General features: G+C 36.1%; 1 protein-coding gene and 1 pseudogene across 1 annotated transcript in view; one reads left to right on the top strand and one right to left on the bottom strand.

Annotated features, from left to right (window-relative positions):
• Positions 1 to 10865, top strand: part of Fan1 (FANCD2 and FANCI associated nuclease 1) — a 40425-nt gene that overhangs the window by 27672 nt on the left and 1888 nt on the right. The gene's annotated exons all lie outside the window — the stretch shown is intronic.
• Positions 7860 to 8497, bottom strand: LOC124973115 (oxidoreductase HTATIP2-like; annotated as a pseudogene).

The following is a 10865-nucleotide window of genomic DNA, read 5'->3' on the forward strand; positions in this document are numbered from 1 at the left end:
AGGTGTCAGATATCAGAAATGCTTGCCTAATCTGAGGTTACGAAGAATTCCTCCTATATTTTCTTTTAGAAGTTGTGCAGTTTTAGATTTTGCATTTAATTTTATGGTCCAGTTGAGATACTTTTGAATATAATGTGGAGTGTGGATTGAAAATGACTCTTTTTGCATGGGCATATCCATTCATTCCTGCACCATTTGTTGAAAAGACTATACTTTCTCCACTGAATTGTCTTTGCACCTTTATCAGAAATTAGTGATCCATAAATACATCCAGACTGTTTTGTTCTATTGATCCATTTGTATTATATGATAATAAACAAGTAGCTTCACATGTTTTACAGGTAGGTACTATAATTCCTCAAAGTTGTTTTGGTTGTTTTTTATCTTCTGCATTTTTATTTGAATTATAAAAACAGCTTTTCAATTTCTAAATAGGAAAAGCCTGTTGGAATTTTAATTTGGATTGCTTTGAATCTGTAAGTCAGTAGGAGAAGAATTGATATAACAGTATTAAGTCTTTATCTTTTCACATGGAGCAGATATGTTTACTTAGATTTTCTTTCATTTCTCATAGAAATGATTTTAGTTTTCAGTGTTTAGTCTTCTTTTTGACATTTAATTTGTTCTTTTATGTCTTTTGTACCATTTCACAGATTTATTAAATGTTTTATTTTAAAAGTACTATTTAAAATGTTCTTCAAAACTGTTTTTTTAACTTTTTAAAAAAATTTTTACAGACTGCATCTCATTTATCAGGTTGATCCTCATTCAGTATTTCATATTTTTTTCTTTTCTTTCTTTTTATTGTAAACAAATGGGATACATGTTGTTTCTCTGTTTGTAAATGGAGCAAAGGCATACCATTTGTGTAATCACAAATTTACATAGGGTAATGTTGTTTGATTCATTCTGTTATTTGTTTGATTCATTCTGTTATTTTTTTTCCTTCCCCCCCACCCCTCCCACCCCTCCCACCCCTCTTTTCCCTCTATACAGTCCTTCCTTCCTCCGTTCTTGTCCCCCTCCTTAACCCTAACCCTAAACCTAACCCTAACCCTAACGCAACCCCTCCCACCCCCCATTATATGTCATCCTCCACTTATCAGCGAGATCATTCGTCCTTTGGTTTTTTGAGATTGACTTATCTCACTTAGCATGATATTCTCCAATTTCATCCATTTACCTGCAAATGCCATAATTTTATCATTCTTTATGGCTGAGTAATATTCCATTGTATATATATATGCCACAGTTTCTTTATTCATTCATCAATTGAAGGATATCTAGGTTGGTTCCACAATCTGGCTACTGTGAATTGAGCAGCAATGAACATTGATGTGGCTGTATCTCTGTAGTATGCTGCTTTTAAGTCCTTTGGGTATAGGCCAAGGAGTGGGATAACTGGGTCAAATGGTGATTCCATTCCAAGCTTTCTGAGGAATCTCCACACTGCTTTCCAGAGTGGCTGCACTAATTTGCAGCCCCACCAGCAATGTATGAGTGTACCTTTCTCCCCACATCCTCAACAACACCTATTGTTGCTTGTGTTCTTGATAATCGCCATTCTAATTGGGGTGAGATGGAATCTTAGGGTAGTTTTGATTTGCATTTCTCTTATTACTAGAGATGTTGAACATTTTTTCATTATCTGTTGATTGCTTGTAGATCTTCTTCTGTGAAGTGTCTGTTCATTTCCTTAGCCCATTTGTTGACTGGATTATTTGTATTCTTGGTGTAGAGTTTTTTGATTTCTTTATATATTCTGAAAATTAGCGTGCTATCTGAAGTATGAGTGGCAAAGATATTCTCCCACTCTGTAGGCTCTCTCTTCACATTGCTGATAGTTTCCTTTGCTGAGAAGAAGCTTTTTAGTTTGAATCTATCCCAGTTGTTGATTCTTGCTTTTACTTCTTGTGCTATGGGAGTCCTGTTAAGGAAGTCTGATCCTAAGCCAACAAGTTGAAGATTTGGACCTACTTTTTCTTCTATAAGATGCAGGGTCTCTGGTCTGATTCCGAGGCCCTTGATCCATTTTGAGTTGAGTATTGTGCAGGGTGAGAGATAGGGGTTTAACTTCATTCTGTTGCATATGGATTTCCAATTCTCCCAGCACCATTTGTTGACGAGGCTATCTTTTCTCCATTGCATATTTTTGGCCCCTTTGTCTAGTATGAGAAAATTGTATTTATTTGGGTTTGTGTCCATGTCCTCTTTTCTGTACCATTGATCTACCTTTCTATTTTGGTACCAATACCATGCCGTTTTTGTTACTATTGCTTTGTAGTAGAGTTGAAGATCTGGTATTGCGATACCCCCTGCTTCCCTCTTTCTACTGAGGATTACTTTATCTATTCTGGGTTTCTTATTCTTCCAGATGAATTTCATAATTGCTTGCTCTATTTCTGTAAGGTACATCATTGGGATTTTAATTGGAATTGCACTGAATCTGTATAGCACTTTTGGTAGTATGGCCATTTTGACAATATTAATTCTGCCTATCCAAAAACATGGGAGATCTTTCCATCTTCTAAGGTTTTCTTTAATTTCTTTCTTTAGTGTTCTGTAGTTCTCACTGTAGAGGTCTTTCACCTCTTTTGTAAGATTGATTCCCAAGTATTTTATTTTTTTTTGAGGCTATTGTAAATGGGCTAGTTTTCCTAACTTCTCTTTCTGAAGATTCATCACTTATGTATAAAAATGCATTGGATTTATGAGCATTGATCTTGTAACCTGCTACTTTACTGAATTCACTTATGAGTTCTAAAAGTTTTCTGGTGGAATTTCCAGGTTCTTCTAAATATATAATCATATCATCAGCGAACAGGGATAGTTTGAGTTCTTCTTTTCCAATTTGTATCCCTTTAATTTCTTTGGTTTGTCTAATTGCTCTGGCTAGAGTTTCAAGGATGATGTTGAATAAAAGTGGTGAAAGAGGGCATCCCTGCCTTGTTCCAGTTTTTAGGGGGAATGCTTTCAGTTTTTCACCATTTAGAATGATATTGGCCATGGGTTTAGCATAGAAGGCCTTTACAATGTTAAGGAATGTTCCCACTATCCCAATTTTTTCTAGTGTTTTGAGAATGAAGGGATGCTGTATTTTATCGAATGCTTTTTCTGCATCTATTGAAATAATCATGTGATTCTTAACTTTAAGTCTGTTGATATGGTGAATGACATTTATTGATTTCCTGATGTTGAAACAACCTTGCATCCTTGGGATAAAACCCACTTGATCATGGTTTAAATATAAACCATCTTTTAAATATAGTTTTGTATGTGATTTGCTAAAATTTTGTTTAGAATTTTTGCGTCAATGTTCATTAAGGATATTGGTCTGCAATTTTCTTTCGTCGATGTTTCTTTGTCTGGTTTAGGTATCAGGGTGATATTGGCTTCATAGAATGAGTTTGGGAGGGTTCCCTCCTCTTCTGTTTCATGGAATACTTTGAGGAATATTGGAATGAGCTCTTCTTTAAAGGTTTTGTAGAACTCGGCTGAGAACCCATCTGGTCCCAGACTTTTCTTTGTTGGTAGGCTTTTGATGACCTCTTCTATTTCATTGCTTGAAATTGATTTATTTAAGTTGTGAATATCCTCCTTGTTCAGTTTAGGTAATTCATATGTCTCTAGAAACTTGTTGATGTCTTCAAGGTTTTCTGTTTTGTTGGAATATAGATTTTCGAAATAGCTTCTAATTATGTTTTGTATTTCACTCGTGTCTGTTGTGATGTTTCCTTGTTCATTCCGAATTTTAGTAATTTGAGTTTTCTCCCTCTTTCTCTTTGTTAGTGTGGCTAAGGGTTTATCAATTTTGTTTATTTTTTTCAAAGAACCAACTATTTATTTTGTTAATTTTCCAATTGTTTCTTTTGTTTCAATTTCGTTGATTTCAGCTCTGATTTTAACTATTTCCTGTCTTCTACTACTTTTGGTGTTGGTCTGCTCTTCTTTTTTTAGGGCTTTGAGCTGTCGTGTTAAGTCGTTTATTTGTTGATTTCTACTTCTTTTGTTGAATGCGCCCCCTGAAATAAATCTTCCTCTAAGTACTGCTTTCATAGTGTCCCAGAGATTTTGATATGATGTGTCTTTGTTCTCATTTACCTCTAAGAAATTTTTTATTTCCCTCCTTATGTCTTCTGTTATCCATTCATCATATAATAGTGTGTTATTTAATCTCCAGGTATTGGAGAAGTTTCTGTTTTTTATTCTGTCATTTATTTCTAATTTCAATCCATTATGATCTGATAGAATACAAGGTAGTATCTCTATCTTCTTGTATTTGCTGACAGTGGTTTGTGGCATAAAATACGGTCTATTTTAGAGAAGGATCCATGTGCTGCTGAGAAGAAAGTGTATTTGTTCTTTGTTGGATGGTATATTCTATATATGTCCGTTAAGTCTAAATTGTTGATTGTGTTATTGAGATCTATGGTTTCTTTGTTCAATTTTTGTTTGGAAGATCTATCCAGTGGTGAGAGAGGTGTGTTAAAATCACCTAGTATTATTGTGTTGTGGTCTGTTTGATTCCTGGAATTGAGAAGGATTTGTTTGATGTACATGGGTGAGCCAATGTTCGGGGCATAGATATTTATGATTGTTATGTCTTGCTGATTTATGCTTCCCTTAAGCAGTATGTAATGTCCTTCTTTATCCCTTCTGACTAACTTTGGCTTGAAGTCCACATTATCTGAAATGAGGATGGATACTGTAGCTTTTTTGCTGTGTACTTATGCATGGTATGTTTTTTCCCATCCTTTCACCTTTAGTCTATGGGTATCTCTTTCTATGAGATTAGTCTCTTGCAGGCAGCATATTGTTGGATTTTTCTTTTTAATCCAGTCTGCCAGTCTATGTCTTTTGATTGATGAGTTCAGGCCATTAACATTCAGGGTTATTATTGTGATATAATTTGTGTTCCCAGTCATTTGACTCATTTTTGTTTTTTGACATGATTTGGTTTCTCCTTTATTTGGCTATTCCTTTAGGCTAGTTCATCCCGTTGCTGATTTGCATCGTTGTTTTTTTATCTCTTCCTCATGGAATATTTTGCTGAGAATGTTCTGTAATGCCGGCTTTCTTCTTATAAATTCCTTTAGCTTTTGTTTATCATGGAAGGATCTTATTTCGTCGTCAAATCTGAAAGTAAGTTTTGCTGAGTATAGGATTCTTGGTTGGCATTCATTTTCTTTCAGGGCTTGGTAAATGTTGTTCCAGGCCCTTCTAGTTTTAGGGTCTGGATTGAAAAATCTGCTGATATTCTTATTGGTTTCCCCCTGAATGTAATTTGATTCTTTTCTCTCGTGGCCTTTAAAATTCTGTCTTTATTTTTTATGTTAGGTATTTTCATAATAATGTGCCTTGGTGTTGTTCTGTTGTAATATTGTATATTTGGAGTCCTGTAAGCCTCTTGTACTTGGTTTTCCATTTCATTCTTCAGATTTGGGAAATTTTCTGATATTATTTTATTGAATAGATTGTTCATTCCTTTGGTTTGTTTCTCTAAGCCTTCCTCAATCCCAATAATTCTTAAATTTGGCCTTTTCATGATATCCCATAGTTCTTGGAGATTCTGTTCATGATTTCTTACCATCTTCTCTGTTTGTTCAACTTTGTTTTCAAGGTTAAATATTTTGTCTTCAATATCTGAGGTTCTGTCTTCCAGGTGTTCTATCCTATTGGTTATGCTTTCTATGGAGTTTTTAACTTGGTTTATTGTTTCCTTCATTTCAAGGATTTCTGTTTGTTTTCTCTAAGTATCTCTAACTCTTATTGAAATGATCTCTTGCTTCCCGTATTTGCCCTTTTAACTGTTGATTGGTGCGATCATTTAATGCCTGCATTTGCTCTTTCATCTCCTCCTTCAATGCCTGCATTTGCTCTTTCATCTCCTCATTTGCTTCCCTGATTGTTTTAATTATGTACATTCTGAACTCCCTTTCTGACATTTCTTCTGCTGTGCTGTCATTGGGTTTTATTGATATAGTATCTAGGTTTGTTTGGGACATTTTCTTCCCTTGTTTTCTCATAATGGTCAGATATCAGTGGGACTCTGAGATATCGCAGATTTCCTCTATTGGCTTATAGTGTCCCTGTAGATTTCTAGTATATAACCTCCCAGCCTTCAGTAGCCTGAATTCTTGGAGGAACTTGATAATGCAGTGCTTCCGAAGAAAGCTGCTCCTAGCTGCTACTGGTTCCAGGGCTTGGAGCTGGCTCTGTGCAGAAAGGATGTCACTGGGCGGCCTGCTCTGAGAAGCTGGCTGTGGAAGGAGCCCGCTGCTGGAGGGAACAGGACTGCCTGGGGAAGACTCTAACTGCCCTGCCCTGCTCTGAGAAGCCATCCCTTTCTGGACCTGCTGCCCGGGCCAAGCTTCACCTGGTGGGGAAGACTCACCCCGTGGCTCTATTTTAGTCCGAGTCTCTCAAAGCCTCCCCCTCTCGAATCCTGGGTTCTGGAGCGATAGGAGATGCAGTCACCCTCTAGTCCGCCATCCTGGATCTCCCCATGGAAGGAACCTGGAGGTCGCAGGGCTGCTTGGAGAAGTCTCTGGCTGCCCTTCCCTGGTCCCAGAGGCTGCCTGCGGGCCGGAGCTCGCCGCTGGTTCCGGGACTTGGAGCTGGCTTTGTGCAGACAGGCTCTCACTGGACAGCCTGCTCCGAGAAGCTGGCTATGAAAGGAGCCCGCCGCTGGAGCTCAGTATTTCATATTTTTGATGCTGTTCATTCAACTTCCAGTTGCTTGCTGCTACTATATAAAAATACAGTTGATTCTTGCACGTTGATTTTGTATTCTGCAAACTTGGTACACTCATTTATTAGTTTTAGGAACTTTATTGTGTATTTCATTGGATTTTCTACATTAACATTCATATTGTCTGCTAAGAAAGTGCCTTAATTCTTCCTTTCCAGTCTTGATATTTTCTTTCTTTGTTTCTGACTGATTGCACTGACAGAGCCTCCTGTAAAATGTAGACTGTAAGTGAGAAGCCTGGCACCCCTTGTTTCTGATTTTAGGGGACAGCTCTAAGTCTTTCATTATTGAGTATTATATCAGATGCAAATATTTCATAGATACCTTTTATCAGATTAAGGGATTTCCCTTTATATCTAAGTTTTCTAAGAGTTTTTATCAGGAATTAGTTGGATTTTGTCAAATGTTTTTAAAAAATTAGGGCTTGGGTTGTGACTCAATGGTGGAGCACTTGCCTCATACATGTGAGGCACTGGGTTCGATCCTCAGCACTCCATAAAGATAAATAAATAAAATAAAGGAATTGTGTCCATCTATAACTGAAAATAGCTTAAAATCGACATTATTGTATGATTTTCTCTTTCTTATGTTATGAATTTACATTGGTTTTTGAGTGTTTAAAAATTTTTCTTACACCTAAAGAAGTTACAAAGGCACAGAGTACTTACTTATGTAGTAACATATAGTTAATTAGTACTTGCATAAGTCAGAGACAGGAATGTTGTCAACTGAAGAGCAGTGCTCATTGGGCTGCTACATAAGGCCTCCCAAACAGTGGTATCAGAACCATCCAAGGAGGTTCCAAGAAAACTACAGACTCTTGTGCCCACATCCCTAAAATTTTGATTAAGAAGACTTGAGTGAGGGTGTGTACAGTCAGGCTGTGGACACTGATATAGAGCACAATCCTTTCTTCATTGGTATGTTTGACTGAGGTAAGTGAAGCAACAAAGATAAAGCATTCAGATAAAGTTTCAGACCCAGAAATTGGTGATGGGTATTGAGGTTGTGGCCATGGCTTAAGGAAACCGTTGACTTCCTCAAGTCATGGCTGGCCCTTTTATTCAGCATTCCATCTACTCTTTGCTTGTTTTTAACAGCTGTTCAATTACTTTAGCCACAAGTCACTATAGTCCAGGAGCAGCCAGGGACCCAAGAGTCTCAAGAACTTTCCAGTCAACCATTCACCCCAGTGAGATTCTTGCCTGTTATTTAATACAATTCCAGACCTAAGTACTGAGTAACAATCACATTTTATTTCTTTAGCCCTGACTTCCACTTCTCCCTTAACTTGTAGATATTAAAAATTGCTCAACTTATCTGCACCTTTGGATGTCAGCAGGTTGAAATGTTTGCACCCTTACACTTTGGACAACATGGCAGACTTTAGCACATAATCTTGGTCAAAATGAACAAATTTTTCCACCATGGCTACTTTTCTAGTACCCAGACAACAGAATCCAACATCATGACTTTGAAAGCATCGACTTTTCAAAGTCTACCACTTCTTCATTCACATTATTATGAGCTTTCTCATCAAAAGTGAGCTTTCTCTAGCCAGTGAGTGTGACTTTGGAAAACAGGCTCAATTCTAGAACTGTTTTTAAGGTCATTGCAGTCCGTTTTTCCCCACTGGTATCCAGAAATGCAGATGGATTTATTCTGTATCCTGAAGTCTTTCTGAAGATTCTGGAGCTCCTCTGGGACATGATGGTTCATCTTCCAGGTGATTTCACTGGGCCTCATATTGCCTTATTGCCCAGAAGAAGGGCTTGGTTTGGAATCTTTGTTTTGTTTTTGCAGTGCTATAGCTCAAACCCAGGGCCTCCTGCATGCTAGGCAAATACTCTACCACTTGGTTTTTGAATCTTACACCTAACTTGCATTTCTTAGATAAAGCTCATTTAATTGTGATATGGTGTCCAATTGATTTTGTCAATTGTTAAGATTTTTGCATATATGTTCATGAGAGAGATATTGATCTATAGTTTTCTTATATCTTTGTTGAGTTTTGGTTTCAGGGTAATATATTACTGGGCTTCATAGGATGGAATGGAAAAAACATTCTTCGTTTTCAGGAATAGTTTGTGTACAGTTATTATTAGTCCATAAATCTTTGGTAGAATTCACCAATGAAGCCTTATGGGCCTGGAGTTTTCTTTTTGGGAAACTTCAGAACTATAAACTTCTTTTTAATCAACATAGGGCTATTCATGTTTTCTTTTTTTTTCTTCTTTTTTTAATTTGTTCTAATTTGTTGTACATTATAGTAGAATGCATTTATACATTTGACAGATCATACATAAATAGAATGTAATCTTTCATTTTTCTGATTTTAATATTCATGTTATCTTGTTTGAACTTTGGGAGTTTGTGTCTTTCAAGGGATTGTCCATTTCATGTAAGTTATTGAATTTTGGGGCATAAAGTTGTTCCTCTTTCTCCCTTCTTGCCATTTAAATACCTGTAGAATCATTATTTCTATCATGCTTTTATTCTGATATTGGCAGTCTGTATCTTTTCTGTTTTCTGTGACCTGTTTTGTGGGAGATTTATCAATCTTATTAATTTTTCTCTACCAGCTTTTGGTGTTATTAATTTTTCTCTAATGTATTTATTTCCAGTTTCATTGATTTCTGCACTTCTCTTTATAAGTTCCTTTCTTGTGATTACTTTGAATTTAATTGTTATTTTCTTAGGGTGGAAGCTGTGATCATTACTTTGAAAGTTTCTTTTTCTAATAGAAGTTCATTGGATTAGACAAAGGGGAATGAAGGGAAGGGTGGGGATAGGAATAGGAAAGACAGTAGAATGAATCAGATATAATTTTCCTATGCTCATATATGAATACATGACCAGTGTAACTCCACATCATGTACAACCACATAAATGGGAAGTTATACTCCATGTATGTATAATATGTGAAAATACACTCTACTGTCATGTATATCTAAAAGGAACAAATTTAAAAGAGTGTCTTTTACTAATAAAGGTGTTTAGTGCTATATGTTTCTTTCTAAGCACTGTATTGCCCCAATCTTACAAATTTGATATGTTGTTTTCATTTTCATTCAGTTTGAAATACTTTATTGGGACTAGGGGTGTAGCTCAGTGGTAGAGTGCTTGTTTTGCATGCTCAGGGTCCTGAGTTTGATTCCCTAGCACTCCCAAAACAAAAGCAAAACTCTGCAACTTTCTGTTTTCCCTTTTGATTTCTTCTTTGAACTGTGATTTGATTACAAGTGAGTCATTTTGTTTCCAAACATTTTCTGTAGTTATCTTTCAACTGTTGATTTGCAGTTTAATTCTACTAAAACCAGAGGGCATGGTTTATATGACTAGGAGCCTAGCAAATTTGAGACTTAGACTTTTTTTTTTTTTCCAGTACCAGGGATTGAACTCAGGGGCACTCCAACCACTGAGTCACATTCCCAGCCGTTTTTGTATTTTATTTAGAGATAGGGTTTCACTGAGTTGCTTAGCACTTTGCTATTGCTGAGGCTGACTTTGAACTCTCATTCCTCCTGCCTTGGCCTCCTGAGCTGTTGGGATTACAGGTGTGTGCCACCTCGCCTGGCTAAGAGACTTAGACTTTTTATATGACTCATTTATATGATTTGCCTTGGTGAATATTCTGTTTGCAAACTTAAATGTATTTGACTTTTGTTGGAAAAGAGGAACAGTATTTTAAAATATAAATTAGGTCAGATTGATTTATACTGTTGTTTGAGTTTTCTGTGTCCTTATTGTTCCTTATTAACTTGCTTTAAACTTTTGAGAGAACATTGACATTTCTGACTATAACTGTAAATTTGTATATTTCTTCTTGCAATTAATAATAATTATAGTTATTGATAATATAATTGATATTATTCTATCAATATTTGCGTCATGCATTTTGAAACTGGGATTAGATGCATAAACTTTTAGGATTGTTAGGTCCTTTTAACAAATCAATCCTCTTATCATTAGGAAATGTCCCTCCTTTATTCCTGGTAATTTTTTTTATCAGAAATCAAATTTGTCAGCATTGTTTTGATTAGTTTAACATGATACATCTTTTTCCATTTTTTTACTTTTAACCTATTTTATCTTTATATTTCTGTGAGTTTCT

The sequence above is a fragment of the Sciurus carolinensis genome, chromosome 2 (genome assembly GCF_902686445.1).
Source record: "Sciurus carolinensis chromosome 2, mSciCar1.2, whole genome shotgun sequence".
NCBI classification, from domain to species: domain Eukaryota; kingdom Metazoa; phylum Chordata; class Mammalia; order Rodentia; family Sciuridae; genus Sciurus; species Sciurus carolinensis.